The sequence below is a fragment of the Erythrolamprus reginae genome, chromosome 1 (assembly GCF_031021105.1).
Source record: "Erythrolamprus reginae isolate rEryReg1 chromosome 1, rEryReg1.hap1, whole genome shotgun sequence".
Classification (NCBI taxonomy): domain Eukaryota; kingdom Metazoa; phylum Chordata; class Lepidosauria; order Squamata; family Dipsadidae; genus Erythrolamprus; species Erythrolamprus reginae.
Window position 1 is genome coordinate 316,324,449 of NC_091950.1, and position 23,478 is coordinate 316,347,926.

Genomic DNA, 23,478 nt, shown 5'->3' on the forward strand with positions numbered 1-23,478 from the left:
TTCCATTCCCTTTTTTTTCATAGGTAACAAAGAAATAACAGTTTCAATAACTCTTGTTTTCTCTCTCTTGCTTGCTGTGACCATGATTCACTTCAATTCAAGCTCCATTCACAAAACTATTTTTAACACCCCTGGGTTAAGCAGTACAATCTTCTCAACCTATTTAGTTAGTAAGTCTTCTTTCCTCCCTCCCTTAAATAGAAACAAATGCTGAGCTAACATTATGGGAGGAACACTGCTGTGGTTACACAGGATGAATGTTCTTCTCTCCGAGATTTTCCAAACAGTTCTAACAATAACAGAGGATACAATTTAGTACCTTTAGACTCAGTGGAAATATGCCACTTTGAAAGCCTAAAGCAGAAACCAAAATAATGTTGGGAACAACAAATGAAAAGGTTCCTTTTGTACTCTATTGAATTAAAATTTGATTTAGTAAAACAAATTTAATGCCCTGCTTGTAGATTTTCCGGGGTGGGGGGGGAGTTTTCATGATCTTTTTTAATTGATGAAAAATAAATAGTTCAGTGCAAGTATTATCTCACTCCCTTAAGGCAATTAGCCCCAATCTGTTACTTCAGATACTGGGATACTACAGGCTGGATTGCATTTTTAACTATTCTACAACTGACACTAAATGTTCAATTCTGCGATTTTTAAGCCCAATGTATTTGGAAGATTTGGTTCCGAAGCCCTCATCTAATATCAGAATACCCAAAGTAAGGCATGTGAGTGGCTATGGGATTGCTCACAACAGCCCAACAACTATGGGCCCATAGCTGAACCACTAAGCATAATCCTACAGGACCAGTTCCCTACAAAACCTATGGTCATTAGCCAGGGTCATCCCCATCTTCAAAAAGGGAGATACCACTCAAGTAGAAAATTACAGACCAATCTCACTGTGCTGCGTCACATGCATAGTCATGGAACCAATTATAAACCAATCCATTACCATCCACCTAGAAACTAACAACCTACTTTCAAACAAGCCATTCAGTTTCAGGAAAAAAATTATCCTGCAATCTACAACTTCCACACGGCAAAAACATATGGACCTCAAAACTTGACCTGGGCAAAATGATGCAATTTACATATTGTAGATTTCTGTAAAGCCTTTGAGTCAGTGATTCACTATAGACAACTTATAAAACTGAAATCCTACGGCATCTCTGGATCCTTACATGACTGGATAACTGCGTTTCTGTCAAATAGACAAGTGGTCAAAATAGGGAGCGCCCGATCAAATCTCATTCCTGTTAACAGCGATGTGCCCCAAGGCAGCATACCAGGACCAACACTCTTTATAGTCTATATAAATGACCTTGGCAATCACATTACAAGCGACTGCGTTCTCTTTACTGATTATGTAAAAAACTTCAACCCTTACTTTGTCAAAGGTCTTGGAATACTCATATCAAATGATCTAAGTGCCAAAGCCCACTGCAACAACTTCCCCCAAAAGTCTTCAAGAGTAGCTCCCTGTCCAGTAATATCACATTGCTAACCAGAGCATACAAAACTTTCACTACACCAATCCTTCAATTCAGCTCATCTGTCTGAAACACCCACCATGTACCAGACATAAATACATTAGAATGTGTCCAGAAATAGACCCTCCACTCCTCTACTCGCAACAGAATACCTTACACAACCAGACTTGAAATCCTGGGCTTAGAAAGCTTAAAACTATGTAACTTTCAGCACCACCTAAGCATAGCTCATAAAATTATCTGCTGCAACATCTTTCCAGTCAACAACGACTTCATCTTCAACCACAAAAATACACAAGCACACAACAGATACAAACTCAAATTGAACCACCCCAAACTTGATTGTAGAAAATATGACTTTAGCAAGAGTGGTTAACACCTGTAACTCATTACCTGACTCTGTGGTTTCATCACCAAACTCCCAAGATTTTACCCTTAAACTGTCAACTGTCACCCGATTCCTAAGAGATTAGTAAGGGGCGCGCATAAGCGCACCAGTGATCCTACTGTCTCTGTTCTAATGTTCCCTCTTATCAGTACCCATCCTTTGTATATAAACAATGTTTATCTATGTAGTGTATATTACAAATATGTACTTGGCAAATAAATAAATATAAATAAATAAAAATATTTGATATGATCTTTTGTTCATAGATGTAATTTGAAAATGAGAATGGTGTACATAAATTGGTATGCATACACAGACTTCAGCTGATTAGAAAATGAACAGTTTCCTGTTTGGTAATGTTCACAATTTATGATTATGAAGGTAGGACTGAGTTTAGAAGGTGAAATCTGAGGCTCCAGAACTTCTGGAAACTGGTGATGAGTAATCAGATATAAGCCTGGCATCTGTGCCCAAACTGTCGTGAATATGCAAAGAACTGGTAACTGCAACAAAATAGGCTCCTATTCAGCCTGTAAAGTATCTCAAGCTTTCTCCCATGAAAAAGTATAAGTAGAAAGCTCGGATGTTGTATCATTAAACATATACAGTACATAATAGAAAAACAAACAAGCTGAGAGGTGTAGAAAATCAAAATTCTCACTAAAGAAACATCTTTATACTGAAGCATTATTTACTTATTCCCTTTAAGTTACTCTGTGGTGCTTAGGAAGTTTTTTAAAGCTGTGCTTTCAAATGTGGAATTCTCCTTTAAGAACCAACACCTTCATAAAAGGCCATTCAAATCTCATAGTTGTAATATCAGAATCCAGATACACTGTACTGTTTTTTTTAAAAAAATGTATGATAGATGAAGATCCACTTTGGACCTTTTGATTCAGTCTCATAGGGTGTGTTTTGTGTTTTGTACAACAATATTGCACAGTCAATATAGAGCATTTGAGGAATGAAACTTGAAGTGAAACCAAGGAACTTCTGTCACTAAGTGATGCAGTCATTAAATGAATCATTTAGGACCCTTTTAAAACAGTCATTAAATGAATCATACCATTTTTAAACAAATGTGGCTTCCTCCATTAACTTTGCTGGTCAGAAACTGCCTGGGAAAGTCACAAATAATGTTTGCATGGCTCTAGAATTCTGTAAATAGTTTAATATTACTATTTTTGAAAAATATTGCAAAAATATGTTATAGATATGTGTGTGTATGTAACATATTTTTGCTGAATTTTAAAATGAAGGGAGACTAGTGTAGATCTATTTTGGCTTTGTTGTGGCCTCATCAGCTAGCCATATCCTCACTTGAATTTGATCCTGCAGCTTTTTTGACAGAAAACACAAACACATACACACATATATTTCTGTTAAATCACCCTGGTATACAATTATGGAAGGAGCTTAATGCTTTCTTTTGCCTCTGGGCCCAACCCTGGGCCATTTACAAGGTAGATAATTAATTTATTCATAGCCGACACACTATATTTTGCATGTGTAATTGGGTGTACCAGGTTAATTCAACAGAAAAAACATATAACAGTTCCCTGGTACAAAGCTGAAGGGATTGGATACTGTAGCCTAGAGGTTAATTCTCTGCCTTACATGGCAAAGGCTGCTAGTTCAAATCCCAGTGAGGGTCTGGCTAGCTGCTGATGCCAGAACAAGGCCGAAATAGATCTATCTTAGTCCCCTTTAATTTTCAAATTCAGTAAAAACATGTTACACACACACAGAGAGAGAGAGAGAGAGAGAGAGAGACCAACCAGTTGCTGGTTGCCAACTGTTAGAATTTTAATCATATCATTGCAAGTGATGGTTGTAAGTGAGAGGAATAGTCAGAAATAACAGGGTTTTTTAGTGCCATCACAACTTTGCTGGTCTTTAAACACATAGTTTTAAGTCACCAACTGCCAGTAGGCGTAGTATGAAAAATATTAAATAAAAAATACAACCCTTTACTAATATATTGTACATGTTCACAGCAGCAAGAATAAATGTAGCACAACCTTAGAAAAGAGATATGTTACTAAAGATATCAGCCTGGAAACTTGGAGAATATACATTAAGCGCAAAATTAACAGCATACATTTGCAAGAGAAGTCTAAGTAAATTTAAATAAGAATGGCTTACATTGGGGCAATGAATTATACAGCAATAAAAGTATAAGCATCTAATTTTAAAAAGAGCTGACTAAAAAAAACCTGAGATAGGAGAGACAAAATTTGGTTTAAAATAAATATTATACGTTAGTCAGAGTATGACAAAGTAAGACTTCAAATCTAATATTAACCTGTAACATTTTTAGTAATTTCTGCACCCACTTATGTTCCTTAATTTGTTTTTCATCTCTGAAACCAGTTGTAATACATGCATAAACTAACTACAACCATTGAAAGGAGAAATGTTAGAATCAGGGGTGAAATGCTACTGGTTCAGCCCAGTACTGGCATATCGATAGCTGTGCTTATCTGTGGCGGCCCATGATTTAGAACTAGTAGCAGCGGCAGAGTGAGGCTCCGCCCACCCACCCAGACATCACCATTTTCTCTTTTTTAACCCTCTGCATATGTGCAAAGCTTTCTGTGCATGCGCAGAGAGTGAAAAAGCACACACAATGGTATCACATGTGTGCAATGATGGCACGCATGCACGGAGCGGGCGCTTCTGAACTGGTAGGGAAGGAAAGTAGATTTCACCACTGGTTAGAATCCACAGTACAGCTTAGCCCTCAGAGCTATTACAAAGTAAGGATTGCTATTTTTATCTAGTTCTTCAATAACGTTTCATAAAAATTAAATACACTCTGCATACCATTTGTTATGCATTTCCTTAATCTTTGAAATTAATTCCCCTTTTGTACAACCTTGCTTTTTTTATTTCTGGATCTGCCAAAAGACATAAGTTTCCAATTTGATCATAAATTCATTTTAGTAAGTAATTTGCCTATGCCTGTACTTAGTTAGCTATCTGTCTCCATGTTGCAATGAAGATTACAAGCTGTTCTGTAAGCCCGAGAAGCACATTTTGACCTTTATTTCACGGGGTGGGAGAGAAGGTTGGGCCGAGGAGCTCTAGATTTATGACTGTCAAACTTGACAAAACATATCCATTAGCAGCTAGAAAGCTGTTTATCTGAAGTTTATCTGCAAAGATCCAAAGCCTGTGTACTGTTTACACAGGAGGGGAACCAAATCTTATTTATCATCTCAGAAGGCACTGCGTGCAAATAACAAAACCATGACACTAAAACCTGGAGATGAGCGAGATAAATAAATATCCCAGTGTTCGAGGAAAAGGTGCTATTCTTGCTTGCAGCTGTCCCAATTGAAACCTGCAAGGCCACATCAGTAGTGTAACTAGGGTACATATTTACAAAGCTGGGAATGGGAAGATCTGGCAGGTTGACAAGTAAGGATGTTTGGATCATAGCTTGGCCTGTAACATAAATCATTCTTCTGCTTGCCTTTTTGATGTAATGAACTCATTAGAGGACAGCTTGTATCCCTTTGCAGATATTCACTGCAGAGCTTTCAATCATTGAGGTTGATATTCTTGATTCAGAATGGATAGATAGCTGTTCTGTCTGGCTCTCTGGTAGACTCCTCCCAAAAATTCACAGGTACAAATTTCAGACACACACACATTTGAAAATTCAAAACAATGTTCTTTATAATGAAAATTCACTTAAACTAAGCCCTCTTTTGTTATAACAAAGAGCACTCGTCTCCAAACAAACTGGTAATTTGTACAAGTCCCTTATCAGTTCTGTGATACTTAGCTTGCAGCTGTGAGGCAATTCACAGTCCTTCTTTTTTCACAAAGTGAAACACACTTTGCCCTGGTTTAGTTTCAAAGCGGGGGAAAATCAGCACACAAAAAGTCAAAGTCAGTAAAGCAGTCATGAAACACAATGATCAGAATATCCTCCACAATGGCCAAACCCACAGGCTGCTATTTATAGCAGCCTCACTAATTACCACAGCCCCACCCAACCACAGGTGGCCTCATTTTCTTTGATAATAATCTCTCAGTTGTTGTTGCCTATGCATTGCTCTCCGCATGCGTGGCTGTATCATTAACTCTTGTTCTGAATCCAAGGAGGAGCTAGATAATTGATCTCCTTCTGAGCTGTCTGCCACACTCTCCTCCTCCCTGTCACTCATGTCTTCTTGGTCAGAGGAGCCTTCATCAGAAAATTCCACCAGGGGCAAAACAGGCCTGCAGCATGTGGATGTCTCCTCCACAATAGATAGCAATAGTCTGAAATTCCCAGTGGGCAACATGAAAAGCATTCTAGAATTCATGCTTCTGACAATACTTTCTTCATGTTTGTATTCTTGCCTCACTTCTTATTATTGTTGTCTCATTTCTCTTTTGCTGACTAATTTCCACCAGATTACTGACTTATTTCCAACAGATCACAGTATCTAGTCTGTAACTTATCTGAACCAGAGTTAGGATGCCTGTTAGCAAGGATTGGGGTTTGATCCAGAGGTGGGATTCAGAAGTTTCTGACCAGTTCTGGAGAACTGGCAAATGACATCTTAAGTAGTTTGGAGAGCTGATAAATACCACCTCTGACTGGCCTTGCCCCCATCTATTCTCTACCTCCTGACCCCCATCTGATTGGGAGGAAATGGGGATTTTGCAGTATCCTTCCCCTGGAGCAGGGTGGGAATGGAGATTTTAGAGTATCCTTCCCCTGCCATGCCCACCAAGCCACATCCAGAGAACTGGTAGTAAAAAAAAAATTGAGTCTCACCACTGGTTTGATCACCTACTACTTTGACATTATTAGCAATCCTGCTTCCATGGATGTCTCTTTTGTTTAGATTATATTCTTCTCCAAACCACCAACTAAAATCAGTGTTACCTAATTTCTTGGTCAAAGTTTTCCTTAGAGAAGTGTGCGGGAGCGGTACTTCCTGAAGTAGATATGTCCAGGATCATAAATAATCTTGCTTTCTTTAAATTTACATTAATTTAATTATCTTTAATATACTTAATATGACTATGGTGGAGAAGTTTGAGTACATAAATATTCAGATTTAGAATTAAGAAAATGTTGGGTTGAACCTTCATAGGACCCCGTCAACACACATCCATGAATTTCAAATTAGGGATGTCTGAATCCGAATATGAAGAGGACTGAGATATGAATCCAAGCCACAATAGTATGAAAAAATGTGAAATTGCAAATTCTGGAACTATCCCATTGCTTCTGAAATAATAGCTTTTGCAACTGCAGCCAGAGAATATTGCAAATGTCACTGAGTATCAGTAGAGTTTTAAAAACCCTCCAATTGAGGCACAGGCTTGTTTCACCTTGCTAACGAATCATGAAACAATCCATTTCATTCCTTTGTTTTGCCTCTTTGCAGGAGGTCACCAAGGGTGAAAAAGATTGCTTGGAATGACAGCATCTCTTATGTTCTGTCACATTTCTGAAATAAGAATATATCATGCCATTATGAATTGGGAACGGTGTCTCATTATCGAAGCAAGCAAACAATTCCTGAGGTTTGAATAATAAGAGAGTTTGAAGGTGCCACGATTGCCAAGCAAGAGAAAATAACCTACTAATATGATGCCCAAATGTCTTGACGTGCAAAAACCCCATAAATATCCACTGAAGTCTGTGGAATCTGCAGGTGTTACATATCTCTAGCATTCAGGCCAATCTTGACTGACAGTTTAAAAGTTCTTCTAATTTGCATTCACTCCACCCTGCACAATAACAACATTCCACTATCCTTTTTTTCCCTTGGCATAGCTAGTGCGATCAAAACAGAAACTCTGAGATATTTAATAGACTCGAAAATTGAGAGAGTACCAAGATTGGTGGCTTGTAATTATATTTTTAGTTGACTTGCTATATGTTTCTATCTGTCTATCTACTATATCTCTAAATAAACAGAGTCAACACAGGGAGGAAGGCTGAATTATGCTTCTTTACCAGACTCTGTTATCTGCCTCCCCAAACTGCTATTTTTTTAAAAAAAAAATAGAATGACATGATAACTACCTATATACTCAACTAACATAGCAAAAACAAGGAAAAGAGGTTAGTAGAAAGCTATAGAAATATTATCATAGGACTCTTTTGCTATTCAAATAAATCAATTCACCACTTGTCTTAGACAAGATAAGGCAGATTCAAGAGAAATAAATGAGCCCGCCTTAGGATAATCATTTAAAGAGCTCCAGCAAGAACTTCAATGTTGTGACATACAATAAAAGTTGGAATGTAAATAGTGTCATATTTTATCGCATCATAAGTTAATATATTTGTTTAATTAATATACATATGTAGCTTCAGGAAGTTAGAATTCAGGTTCAATTGAACTGAAATCTATAGATGTTAAACTAGCTGTGATGATTGTTTCCCTGTTTCAGTATGACTTCTCATACCTAACTTAGTTAGAATTGTTGGAAAAAATATCCATCTGGTTCAGTTCCAAGCCAGGAGAAAGTCACAGGAGGCAAAATGGAGGCTGAAGGCTGATTGGAAAGAGGGTTTAATAATGAAGCAGAACTACCAAGCACGTGTGATTCTGGGCAGCCGACCACATGGAGTTGAGAGTGGGTAGTTTTTATACCATCTCTGGGCTTTGCACTTAAATGTCCTGTTCCTGTGCAAGAACATGTATTCTATTGGCTGTTGTAGGGGTTATGTAGAGGTCATAGCTGGCTCTATAGGTTGTCTGAGCACCCAGGTTTGGATGAAATTTTCTGGGGGTGATGCAATGAAGAGGGTTGTGTTCTGAAAGGGTGCTGGGTAATTATGGCTTAATGGCTTTGTGCTGGTTTGGATCATGAGTTAGGGCTATTTGCTTATGAATAGAGCTATCTAGATACTTGGCTTCTTTCAATAAGCTCTTTATCTCTTAAGTGCTGACATCTGCTGCAGGCAATTAAGAAAGATGTGGGCTGCTTTCTGTCTCCAATACCATTTCTCTCCATTATTCCTTTAAGGAAATATAATATTCTGCCTTTTTAATATTTCCTAAAATATTAGGAATACAAATCCAATTAAACTTAAGCTTAAAATATTTCATTCTTCTAAGACCGTGATGGCAAACCTTTTTATACTTGGGTGCCAAAAGGGTGTGTGTGCCCTCAATAGTGTGCACGTGCATTCCCATACCCATAATGCAATGCTTTCCCCCCCACACTTGCATGTAGAAATCCCCCTCAATTTCCCCTGTGAATCCTCTGGAGCTGTGGATTGTGAAAAACGTGCCCAACGGGCTTACTGGAAGTTCATTTCTGAACTTTTGGTAGGTCTATTGTGCTGTTATTCACCTTCCTAGGCTTCAGGAGGCTTTCCTTAACCCTGGGGAGGGCAAAAATGGCTTCCCCTGCCCTCCAGAAGGCTGAAAATGAGTTCATGTGCATGCTGGAGCTGACATAGGGAAACACCTCACTTTCCCTCAGATATGGCTCTGCATGCCTTCTGTGGCTGGTGGGACATAGGTTCACCATCACGATTCTAGAAGAAGGGTAGGTGACAACTTTCTACAGAATTATACCCATAAATCAGTAACAATTTTAAAATACAGCATTAAAAAAAATCAGTTTAGCTGTCCTGGGAAATAAAATCTCAAACAATTGATAGGAAATGAGTAAATGAACGTTGCTTTTTCCATTATCACTCCCAAGCTATTTGAACACACTCAAAAAAGAGAATAATATGCAGTCTTTAGACTGAACAATGCTACATTTTAACTTTTAATGTGGAATTCTTCCTAGGAAGATGAAATAGAGAGCAAAGAAATTCTGCGACTGTTTAGATCAGAGTTTCTTAACTCTCAGTTGCTCCGTTTCTAAAGTTGCTGGATTAAGAAACTGGGTGATGTGGTTGGCTCTGGGCCAGCTTCTGCAAGGGGGAATTTGGATGTTGCTTCAAGGGAATTCTCGGGTTCACAGAGATGTGTGTTATTGCCAGCAGATTCTGATAGTGAAGATTCATTGCCAAGGTGTGGGAGGGGAATCAGATGGAGAGATGGGTGCAGCCAGCCCATCAGTTAATGCTCCCATTAGTGAGGTGTCAGACTCGGAGGAGGATCTGCTGGTAGATGCCCGTATGTGTAGGCTCTTGGCAAGAAGGGACCTGCTGCGCAGGTATCATTGAAGATAAGGGAGAACACCTGTTGCTTAGGCAATTAGGTTAATGGGTTTGGTGATAAATTACAGGTGGGGAATGCGCATGTGGGTGTTTATCTATTTGGAGAAAGACCATTGTTACTGTTTGGATTATTCCACCACTTCTACTGACTTTTTGGATACTTCAGGCATGGGGGAGTTAAGTTATCCTTTCCCCCTAGGCTACTACAAGTTATGCATGGTATGTTTGTGTGTATGTTTGGTTTTTTATAATAAGGGTTTTTTAGTTGTTTTTATTAATTGGATTGTTCATGTTGTTTTACCACTGTTGTTAGCCGCCCCAAGTCTGCAGAGAGGGGCGGCATACAAATCCAATTAATAATAATAATAATAATAATAATAATAATAATAATAATAATAATAACTTCACAGTTAACTGACTCTTGTGGACTCATAGTAGGGGGTGGCTGTAAGGATTCACAGCTGCCTTAATTGCTCGTTTGTTTTTGCCTTTGGACGCATTCCAAGACTGTTATCTGGGTGAGAAAAATTTGGCTCTTTTTAAAGTGTGTGCTTTAAAAAACGGTTTGGATAAACTATTTTCATTTCTTCTGTGCCAGTGTGTGTTTGAATTTGCATTACTAACTCACTGGGGGCTATTAGTGTAGACCCCGGCATAACACTGAGTAACTTTAAGACTTCAAATCCCAGAATTCCCCAGCCAGCCAGTCTACGGAGAGGGGCGGCATACAAATCTAATAAGTTTTATTGTTATTGTTATTGTTATTGTTATTGTTATTGTTATTGTTATTGTTATTGTTATTGTTATTGTTATTGTTATTGTTATTGTTATTGTTATTGTTATTGTTATTGTTATTGTTATTGTTATTGTTATTGTTATTGTTATTGTTATTGTTATTGTTATTGTTATTGTTATTGTTATTGTTATTGTTATTGTTATTGTTATTGTTATTGTTATTGTTATTGTTATTGTTATTGTTATTGTTATTGTTATTGTTATTTGCAATGAAATATTGATGAAAATCAGATCATTAGCAAAAGCCTCATATTAGATAAGGCTGACATATTTTTAAATAGGAGTATCCTTTGAAATTTTTCTATTGGTTATCTTTCTTTTCTCCCACTTATATAATGTTATATAATAAATTCTAGTCATTTCCCCATTACTGATTTATAACATGTTTAGAGCAAACAGTCATTATTTGTACTTAAAATGAAATTATGACTTCAACAAGAGCTGGTTGAAGCTATGGATTTATTATTACTTACTAGTAGGTAGAGAAACAACACGAAAAAGAAAAAATAGCAGATGGAAATTCAGCTTCTAAACTTTATGGAAAGACAGAAAGAAACTAAGTACATAAACAATTTTAATTCTATTTTTAGATAAATTATCTTGATCGGTCTCCTTTTCTAATTGAAGCAGGCAATCACGTAAATTAAATGAGGCTACCCCATAAACAAAAAAATTATAACAATTGGAAATGGCTGCCAAAACAATTGCAATTTTACAAGTTGCTGAGTAGATTTTTGTAGCTGGGAACCAAGAGGAATCCTTGCCAGGAGGGACACCTTCAACAGAAAACAGAAAAACATAGTGCATACCTCCAGTGTATCCATATTTTCAGGCTCTGATTTCATTCTTTACCATTATTAAGTAAAGCCGTGCAGCAGTTCAGATTCAAAAGGCAAAATGGTGCTTCGGGGCACACAGTAGCAATTTTTTTGCAATTCTTAAGGCAGCCACACATTTTCTGTGTGCTCTGAAGCACCTTTTCACCTTCAATTCCAAGAGATGCACAGTTCTTTTATGAAGTACAGAAAGAAAGAGAAAGAGAGAGAGAGAGGGAGGGTGGGAGGAAGGGAGGGAGAAAAGGAAGCAAAGGAGGAAGGAAGGAAGGAAGGAAAGAAGGAAGGAAGGAGGGAAGGAAGGAGGGAAGGGGGAAGGGGGAAGGGGGAAGGGGGGAAGGAGGGAAGGAAGGAAGGAAGGAAGGAAGATTTTGATCACAAACAGTGCCTTAGAAAGTAATAAGCAATTTAGGACAACCCACCTCCCAAATCTTTTAATTTACTGTACTTCATTTATCATTTTTAAGCAGATAACCAGGCTCTGCTTATAGCTGCTCATATTTCCTTATTAAAGACAATGGGGTGTGTTTCTTTACTGCTGTCTGAATACACAGTACAACTGAAAATAAAAACCAAAATCCAATCAAACCCCAAAATAAAACAGAAACCCATGACAGTGGCCTCCAGGAAGGACATCTTCGTGACGTCAAAGCTCCGCCCATGGAATTCCCTATTGGGATTCCCCACCTCCCTTCCAGCCTCTAGATCGGCCGAAAACGCTGCCGCTGATCATGAAAACGGCGCTCCGCCGGGTGGCACCGCCTGGCTGTAACCTTCTGAAACAGCCAGGCGCTTCTCGGCGGCCTCCGGAACCCGAACCCAAACATCTGGGTTTGGCATTCAGGAGAATGCCGAGAAGCCCCCCGGCTGTTTCAGAAGGTGACAGCTGGGTGGTGGCGCTTCTCGGCAGCCTCCCAAACTCGAACCCGAAAAGTTCAGGTTCGGGTTCGGGAGAACACCGAAAAGTCCTCTGGCTGTTTTAAAAGCTGACAGCTGGGCGGCGGTGCCCAGCAGAGCGCCATTTTGTGATCTGTGGTGGGTTCGTAAGCCAAAAAAAGTTTGTAAGAAGAGGCAAAAAATTTCCGAACCCCAGGTTCGTATCACGAGGGGTTCGTATCACAAGGGGTTTGTATCATGAGGTACCACTGTATTATTGTTTTCCCAAATACTCTCATCCATAATAATCAGGTTTATTATTTTTATTTCATTGTAGAAGTTTTTAAATCACCGTGAGGACTGTACAAGAGAATTTTGCATCCCTTTCCCTAAAAATAGCAGCTTTACTTTAGCCTACTATAAAGTAAAGAGCCTTCCTTAATGTGAAATTACCGTAGATCTTTTTTAAAAAAGTTCTTCATTGGAGTTATGGTGTGTGAAGCCTTGAGGCAGGTAGAGAAGGTTAACACTTTTAAGTACACCACCCTGACTAAATTCCTTTAAAACCTATACATAGGATAAGGTCTCCCTCTCTTCTCCCTCCCTCACTCCCTTCCCCCTGCTTCCCTTCCTTCCTAAACATGAAACATGACCAGGTGAGGTAATTCTATATCATTGTAATGCCACATAGAATCTTGCCAGTCAGAAAAAGCAACTATCCTGCTGTCTCCTTTATAAATTCCTTCTAAGCTTCTTTTTCTGCCCATAAGGCAGCTGTGTGCTAGGCTTTCTCTTATTTTGACTCTTGTAGATGACACTCACTCTGTCAAGGACCTTGTAGTACACATATATAATATGTGGTTGTATGATTTTTAAACAATGGGTTTTTTAGACTTTTAATGTTAGATTTATTATTATAGACTTTTAATATTAGATTTGTCATTGTATACTGTTTTTATCACTGTTGTGAGCCGCCCTGAGTCTGCGGAGAGGGGCAGCATACAAATCTAATAAATAATAATAACAACAACAACAACAACAACAACAACAACAATAATAATAATAACAATGTCCTAAGTGCTAGTGCCCACTGTAATAAAATTGGCAAAAAGGCACTAAGAGTTTTTAATCTAATCTTGCGTAACTTCTTCTCTCAGGATATTACACTGCTAACCAGAGCATACAAAACATTTGCTAGACCAATTCTTGAATACAGCTCAGCTATATGAAACTCACACTGTATTTCGGACATTAATATAATCAAGAGAGAAATAATTAAGTCCAGAAATATTTCAGAAGAAGAGACTTCCACTCCTTATTCCACCAGACTTGAAATTTTGGGTTTAGATCGCATTAGAGCTACATCTCCTTCATTGTGATCTAAATGTAGTTCATAAAATCATCCACAATGTCCTACCTGTCAATGAATATTTCACCTTCAATCGCAATAATACACGATCACACAATAGAGTAAAACTTAATGTCAACTGCTCCAAACTCGTTTGCAGAAAATGCGACTTCAGAAACAGATCAATGCCTGGGATGCAGTACTAGACTCTGTGGTTTCTTCCCCAAGCCCCCAAAAGTTTAAGGGGTTGGTAAGGGGTGTGCATAAGTGCCATTTCCTAGGCAGTATCTCTTCTTCCCATCTCCCAAAGTCATTCCAACATACCATTATATTATTCTATCTCTTATATCTATCTCATCACCTTTCTCCAACTCATCCCGCTAATGATATGTTTAATTATACAACATTGCTGGAGAGAAAAGGACTAGTAATTCCTTCCCAGTAGTCATTGAGAAAATAAGACAAGATATTGTGATCTAAAACAGCATCTATTATATCAGTGGGGGCTATTTCAAATCCATATGGGGTCATGGACATGTTAATCTGTCTGATCAGCCACTAATCAGATATAAGAGCTTTTTAAAGAAACTTTTCCGAGCCCAGGGAGAGGGCATGTTAGGAAAGTCCATAATGGGATTGTAATTATGAAAACTGCATCCTAAAATAAGGGAAATCCTGAGTCAGCATAGTTTCCGAAGCATATTTCATTTTCTTAAGAAATAACAAAGTCATCTATTGATTATTTTAAATGACAATTGTTAAAACAAGTTGTAATTCTTTAAATGGAAGTTTTAACTTAAAAAGGCCCTAGTCTAGACACTAAAGAGGCCCTGAGTTCTAGTCCCACTTTAGGCATAAAGCCAGTCAGCCCTAAGAAAGAGGCAATGGCAAGCCCAAAATCTTGCCAAGAAAACTGTAGGAATTTATATATATAATATATAATTTATATATATAATATATTTTGCTGAATTTGAAAATTAAGGGAGACTAGGGTAGATCTATTTCGGCCTTATTTTGGCCTCATCAGCTAGCCATACCCACTGGGACTTGAACCTGCAACCTTTGCCTTGTAAGGCAGAGAATTATCCTCTAGGCTACAGTATCTAATCCCTTCAGCTGTGCACCAGGGAAGGGTTACATATTTTTGTGTCGAATCACCCTGGTGTATTGAAGGAACATCAAAGCTCCTTATTTGCCTCTCAGCCCAACCCAGGGCCATTTCCAAGGCAGTTAATTTTATTGATAGCCGACAATTCTATCTGTATGTGTCACATGTTTTTTTTTTAATTTGAAAATTAAGGGAGACTAGGATAGATCTATTTCGGCCTTATTTTGGCCTCATCAGCTAGCCATACCCACTGGGACTTGAAAATATAATATAATATAATATAGTATAGTATAGTATAGTATAATATATAATATAATATAATATAATATAATATAATATAATATAATATAATATAATATAATATAATATAATATAATATAATATAATATAATATAATATAATATAATATAATATAATATAATATAATATAATATAATATAATATAATATAATATAATATAATATAATATAATATAATATAATATAATATAATATAATATAATATAATATAATATAATATAATATAATATAATATAATATAATATAATATAATATAATATAATATAATATAATATAATATAATATAATATAATATAATATAATATAATATAATATATTTATTAGATTTGTGTGCCGCCCCTCTCCGAAAACTAAACCTAACCCTTTATTGAGGTAGTCACCAGTAATCATCCCTGAAACAAAGGGTAAAAACAAACTTAAACAAAACAAAAAAAACCCTTAATTAGCCTTAAACAATTAATATGATGTTGGATGAAGTACTGTTTTTAAAGTGGTGTACTTCCTGGCTGAGACTACCTGTCTATAAAACTGTACATGTCCCACACAGATTTATTTATACAGTTCTATTAGGATGGATATAATCATAGCACTAATATCTTACTGAGGACAATGTCCTAAAGGTTTTCCTCCTGACAAATTTGGGAGCATGCCACAGCTTTGATGGGATTCTTTCTGAAAGAAGCAGAATGATTCTGAGACTAATAATTTTGGAGATCGGAGCCAATTAAACAATCGAGTCGTCGAAGCATGGAACTCATTACCGGACTCAATAGTGTCAACCCCTAACCCCCAACATTTCTCCCTTAGACTATCCACGATTGACCTCTCCAGGTTCCTAAGAGGCCAGTAAGGGGCATACATAAGTGCACTAGTGTGCCTTTCGTCCCCTGTCCAATTGTCTTTCCTATATCTCATATATCATATATATTTTCTTCCTTTCATATATCTTGTCCTCTATTTTTACATGTATCTTTATATATATTACTTCATGTCTATTCTCTTCCTATGTATTTGTGTATGGGACAAATGAATAAATAAAGGATAAAAACAAACTTAAACAAAACAAAAAACCCCTTAATTAGCCTTAAACAATTAATATGATGTTGGATGAAGTACTGTTTTTAAAGTGGTATACTCCCTCCCTGTCTATTCTCTTCCTATGTATTTGTGTATGGGACAAATGAATAAATAAATAAAAATAAATAAAATAAATAAATAAAGAATATACACCAGTAAAATATTTTCACTGATGCTGGATTTTACATGGATACAAAGTATTAATTCATTCGGTCATATCTTTTTTTTTTCTCTTTTCATGTTTATTTACATCAGATTGAATGGAATCATTTCCAGAGTTAAAAGAACCTGAACATGCTTCCTAATTATTCTGTTAATTTTCCTTTGTAAAGCAATTACGGTATGTTAATCTGAGAGATAAAGCTTCTGAGCAACTCCCTTCATTACTTAAAGTATATTAAATTTAGATCATTACTGGTCCTCACCAAATCCATTAGGTTACTGTTAGTAATGAAATATAATACTGTCTCGTTTTTAATAATGTGAAGCAGTACATAAGGTATATCCATTGAAATTAACAGAATTAAAATTACCAATGATTAACTTAAACCCCTTAGGTTTCAACGGATGTACTTTATGTATGATTATATTTAGATACAGCCTAAGCAGCATAAATATTAATACAGTATAAGTAGTCCTCGACTTACAACCACAATTGAGCCCAAAATTCATATTACAAGTGGGACATTTGTTAAATACATTTTGCCATGTTTTATGATATTTCTTGCCAGAGTTATTATGTGAATCATTCCAGCTGATAAATTAGTAATAATAATCAGTATAAGTTAGTTATTATTATGCTATTATAATTCAGGGCTATGCGGTGGCACAGTGGTGAAGACACTCATCACCCATTTGGAAGGTTGAGAGTTCAATCCAAGGTAGCAGAAGATATTTCTCTTTCAGGGCGCAAAGAAAAAAAATACTCTTATAGGCTTCAGGAAGGACGTCCTGATGGTTACTTCCATCCAGTCACATCAACTATATGCTGAATAAAGGGTCATAAAAAGGAAGAAAAATTAAGCAATTATCATTCAATTCAGAATAGGGTTCTCAACTGTCATTTTGCAAATTAATTTAATTTTAATTTAATTTAATTTATTAGATTTGTATGCCGCCCATCTCCAAAGACTCTGAGCGGCTCACAACAATAACAATAATGTAAACAAATCTAATACATTTCAAAAAAACATCTAAAAACCCATTATTAAAACCATACAGCTCATAAATAATATAAACCCAGGGGCTCAATTTCCCCATGCCTGACGACATAGGTGGGTCTTCAGTAACTTATGAAAGGCAAAGAGGGTGGGGGCAGTTCTGATCTCTGGGGGGAGTTGATTCCAGAGGGCTGGGGCCGCCACAGAGAAGGCTCTTCCCCTGGGGCCCACCAGACGACATTGTTTAGTCATCGGGACCCGGAGAAGGCCAACTCTGTGGGATCTAATTGGTCGCTGGGATTCATGCGGCAGAGGACGATTCCGAAGGTATTCTGGTCCAATGCCATGTAGGGCTTTATAGGTCATTACCAACACTTTAAATTGTGACCGGAAACTGAACAGCAACCAATGAATCTGAACAAAGAAAGATCCAACCTAGCAATAAGAGAAATTTTCTGACAATGAGAACAATCAACCAATGGAATAGTTTGCTTTTGGAAGTTGTGGGAGCTTCATCACTTTTAAGAAGAGACTGGACTGGATTTCTGTCAGAAATGGTATAGGGCAATAAAGGCAAACCTTTTTTTCTTGGGTGCCAAAAGTGTGTGTACGTGCACTATTTCATGCACATATTTATTTATTTATTTATTGAACTTGTATGCTAACCCTCTCCATGGACTTGGAGTGTTGCCTTTGCAACACCCACAAACCTTGTCCTACCCCCCCCCCCACATGCACACATAAGCCCCTCGTTCCTAGCATGCCTAGCAGGTGTCCCTGAAGCTTCCAGAGGCCGAAAATGGTACATTTCCAGACTTCCGGTAGGCCTGTTTTTCATCTTTCCCAGGCTCCAGACGCCTTTCTGAAACCTGGGGAGGCTGCAAATGGCCTCCCCTGCCTTCCCCCAGAGGCCCTCCAGATGCCAGAAACAACCCATTTCATGATTTTCAGTGGGCCTGCTAAGCCTATTTTTCACCTTTTCCAGGCTCCAGCCACTTTCTTGGAGCTTGGAGAAGGTGAAAATGGCCTCCCCCTCCCCCAACAGAGACTGAAAATGTCTTTACAGAGCCATCGTGCAAGCCAAAAGCCAGCTGAAATGAGCTAGGGCAACAGCTCAGGTGCCGGCAGATATGGCTGTGTGTGCCACCTGTGGCACGTGTGCCATAGGTTCGCCATCATGGGTGTAGGATTGGACTAGATGACCTTCAAGGTTCCTTCCATCTCTGTTAATCTGTTAATTCAGGGCAATTTATGCTATAAATGTTTTTGTGAGGGGGGAGGGAAACATTGTCACTAGACATAGCAAAACAGTGGTCAAATATATTTTTTTTCACCCTCCTTACTTTATCTTTCATTTTCAATTTCTGGAGAAAACAATTTAGAAAAACTGGGGTAGACATGAGGGAAGAAAAAATAACCTATTAACCACTTAAGGAAATTAGTTGTTTATACAGATCAATAGGAGTGAACTGGGTCTGAGATCCATGAAATGTAATAATTATCCAGCTGAGAATTCATCTATTTTTCACTAAAGTTCAGCTGCAGGGGAAAAAAAACCCTTTAAAAGTTCAAGGTATAATAGTTAGTGAGCTATGATTCCAGTGTTTCTCACCTTGACACCTTTCAGATATGCAGTCTTCAACTCCCAGAATTCTCCAGCCAGCCTTATACAATAGAAAACACTGTATTATTCATTAGCGAAGTCATACAAGTTACATAAATGAATGTTTATAAAAATAGTAGAAAACTGTAGATTAAAAAAATAAAGTGTGAGGATTGACTTCCAGCAGATCTCAGTAATTTCTTAGTCTTCTTTCACTCAACATATGTATGAATGCAGCTGCTGACTGGGGAATGATGAAAGTGAGGCCATAGGCTAAGTGAGTAAGAAAAAGAAACATTAATTTGAAGTTGGCTTTTCTCCCTTCTCTAAAGAATGATTCGTGAATGAGCGTGCTAGAATAAAAGTGAAAAATAGTATAACACAAAGTCAATGCAGCAGGACATCAGGGCTGAATAAAGACAATAATTTTCCATAAGACTTCGGAACACAAACAGATTAGCCCTTGCTATGCACTGTATGTGATTATTGCATTGAAGCTTTTAATAGTAATGTGGTTTATGCTCAGTGGTGAGATTCAAATTTTTTACTACCAGTTCTGTGGGCGTAACTTGGTGGCAGGGGTGGACCGTGGGGAGGGGAACGTAGTGAGGTAGCAAAAATGGAGCTTCTCCCCAGAGCACCCAATTTGCACTGAAAGATGTTGAAAGAAAATGCAGGGCATCCTGCATAAGCCACGCTCACAGGGTGGTAGTAAAAATTTTGGTACCCCTTCACTACTTGGTGGGTGTGGCATGGATTAGTGGGCATGGCAGGGGAAGGATACTGCACAATCTCCATTCCCTCCCCGTTTCAGGGGAAGGTTACTCCAAAATCCTCATTTCTTCCTGATCAGGTGGGATTCAAGAGAAAGAGAATAGATGGGGGTGGGTGGTATTCAGAGATGGGTTGCTGCCCGGACAGGGGGAATGCAGTCGGTTAGCAAAAATGGAGCTCCACGCCAGAGCACCCAATTTGCACTGAAAGATGAAAGAAAATGCAGTGCATCCTGCATAAGCCACACCCACAGTGTGGTAGGAAAACTTTTGGTAGCCCTTCACTGGTGGTATTTACCAGTTCTCCAAACTACTCAAAATTTCGACTACTGGTTTTCCAAACTATTCAAAATTTCTGCTACTGGTTCTCCAGAACAGGTCAGATCCTGCTAAAACCCACCTTTGGTTTACTTCATCCTCCTAGATCACATACCCTAAATATTACACATTCTATTTTTCATGTTATCCTTTATTGTATGTTGCTTCAGTAAATTCAGGCACAGATTGATAAGTCTTACTTCTCTTCAAATGGTTCAAAAATGTATTTAATGCAACATCTGTACTGAGAGATGGGTGTGTTTAAATATACAGAGATAAAAGTTACTTTAACATCTCACTAAAGATGGGGATTAATGGTGTCTGAAATTGTGCAAAGCTGTCACAGCTCTTTTTTACTTCAGCAACTGCATTTCTGCAAGTAATAATAATAACAATAATAACAACAACAATAACAATAACAACAACAACAATAATAATAATAATAATAATAATAATAATAATATTTGATTTGTTTGGTTCTATTGATTTTCTCTGTATCAAATCTGAGCTGCCAACAAACTGAAGGGTCACTAATGTTCTCTTTCATTGATCCATGCTTTGCTTACCACAGACATGTTTAAACAGTATTTTAGGTAAGATTTGGTTTTAAAAAAATATTTGACATTGTTACTATTACAAAGTCTCTTCTGTGCTATTAAAAAAATTCTTAATTGGGAAATTCATTTACTGATTGATCGTTACTTATGCCTTTAATGTTATATGCCACCCAGTACTTTAGGCGCCCTCTAAATTCAACAAATAAATTGTAATCTAGAATAGATCCACATAATTTTAATGTAGAGAAATGGAGGTATCCCATATATAATGAGTGTACTAAGCTTATATTCGGTGCAACTTACAGCACAGCTTAAATTCATATGCATATTTAAAGTTGCCTTTACAATATGGGTAAATTAGATATTCCCAAATACCTTTTGAGTGACATTCCATGAAAGGGAAATCTATTATCACTGGGTCAGAGCACAGCCAGATATCCAAGGACAGAAGGAGAAAGAAGCAATACTTGACATTCTCTCCAGTTGTCATCCACGGCACAGAAGGAATTTAGATGAGCTGCTGAGCTGGTTTCAACTTATCAAGCTTTTGGGGATGGAGTAGCAACCCAAAAGAACTTAAGACTGACAGGATTCTCAAACTCAGAAAAAGTGTTTTGGGGAATCACTGAGGACATCGAAGAGGGGCATAATATTGTGGAAATCAATAGTGTTGGGTGAACCGAACCCGCACAATTCGGGTCCGTACCGAATTTTGTGGTGTTCGGCATGACGGACCCGAACCTGAATTTTTTTTAAAAAATCATGCTTTAGTTTGGCATTCTTGCCGAACACTGCGAAAGCCACCGCCCGGCTGTCACCATATCTTCTGCCCATTTCCTCCCTTGCCCCCCCCCCCCAGTCAGTCGGGGCTGCAGCAAGAATCACTGAGAAAGACCAGCTACTGTCTGACAAGGGGCCAAGGATAATTGCAAGGTGACAACTCACTTGAGGTGGGAGGGGGCAAGAGAAGGGGAAAGAAGTAGATAAGTAGACAGGCAGGCAGGGAGAGTGAATAAGAGAGCGGACACACATGCTCGCACACACACTACACACAAAAGCACGCAGCACGTGAGATCTGTGAAAGGGGTGTGCAGAACCTGATCCTTCCCAGAGCTGAACTCCCATGTGCACGGCTGCCTCCTGATTCCGTGGGTGTGGGTGTGGGTGTGAAGGCACACTTGGAGAGAGGCAGCGGCTGTGGCAAGGGAAGCAGGAGAGTGAGCTAGCGCCTTCTTCGCTTTGCTCTTTATCTGTAATTATTTTAAAAAGCAGACTGGAGCTGTGCAGGAGAGCTCTAGCCGCCTCTCCTGCACAGCTCCGGTCCACTGGCAAAAGCTTCAGCTGGGCTTTCCCCCGTTTGCCTCCAATCCTCAGAAATGGTCCAGTCCCACCTTTTCTGCGTGGCTCCAGTTTTTGCAGCTCACTGAGTTGGGACAAAATAAAAACCTACAAAAGGCAGCGGCTTCTCTTTCATCCTCCTCCCTTTCTCCAAGCAAACCCAGCCAGCCAAAGGGGCTTTTTGGAAGGGTTAAGTCAACATTCCTTCCCCCTCCACACAGTTCCCAATGCATGCTGCTCTTTCTCTCCCGCCCTCCAAATTATCGGGGAGGAGAAAAGAAATGGCACAAAGACAGAAAGAGAAAAATTGAAACAATTCTGCCAGCACTCTAAAAGCACCTTCCTCCGCCATCACCGGCGACAGGCTCCTCCTCCTCTTCTCAGAAGATGACAGCCGGGCGACGTCACGATGGGTGGGGCCAGAAGTGTTCGGGTTTGGTGACGTCACCCCAATTTTTTGTAAAGTCCGCCCAAATCTGCCAAACCTGAATATTGTCGGGTTCGCCCATCACTAGGAATCAGGAATTCATGCTTCTAAAAAGTGTGTATGCGATGATGGTGGGGTAGGTCTATGCCATCTTCATGGGATGCTTCTGTAAGGACCATTATGCAATATATTTATTATTGTATCTTTGCTATGAGCGAAAACATGATCTACTGTTTAGGATTTTCTTCCTCAGGTGAAAAATCATTCATTGGTGGGGTGAGATTTAACTATCCCTGGTTGTATTCAAATCATATAGAGTAATCCCTCATTTTTCCCTGCCCAAGTCCACCCGTGAAAAACGAATTTCTGTGAAGTAGAGGAAAGATTTTTTTAATGTATTTAATGAGTATTTGGACTTTTAAAATCCACCCTTTGCATTAAACAGTCATTCTATAATGTTTCTCAGCTGGAACTATATGTGATATCCTACCAGTTTCTTTAATAGAGTACAGTAGTACTGTAGAAGAATTTTATGAATTTTTAATGGATTTAAAATTTTCAATGGATTTAATGGATTTAAGCCCCCTTTGAAAACCTGTGACGTAGCAAATCCGCAAAAGATGAACCGCAAAGTAGCGAGGGATTATTGTATTTCATTGTTTTCTCTTTCTCTCCCTCTTTCTTCCCCCTGATCAGTCCTATATGTGATCTTTCTCCCATCATTGGTGTGTTGTTCTGTGTGTGTGTGTGTGTGTGTACACAAACACACACCTCTTATGCATGAATGAAATAGCCAATACTTTTAGAGATTGTTTAGACTCATAAAATAGAATTTAAAATCTGTCAAAATATAGACTGGGAACACCAGTCTATATTTGAAGAATGTTAAGAGATTTTGGTACCTTATTACTGTTTTTATATATTTTTTACTTACAGTAATAT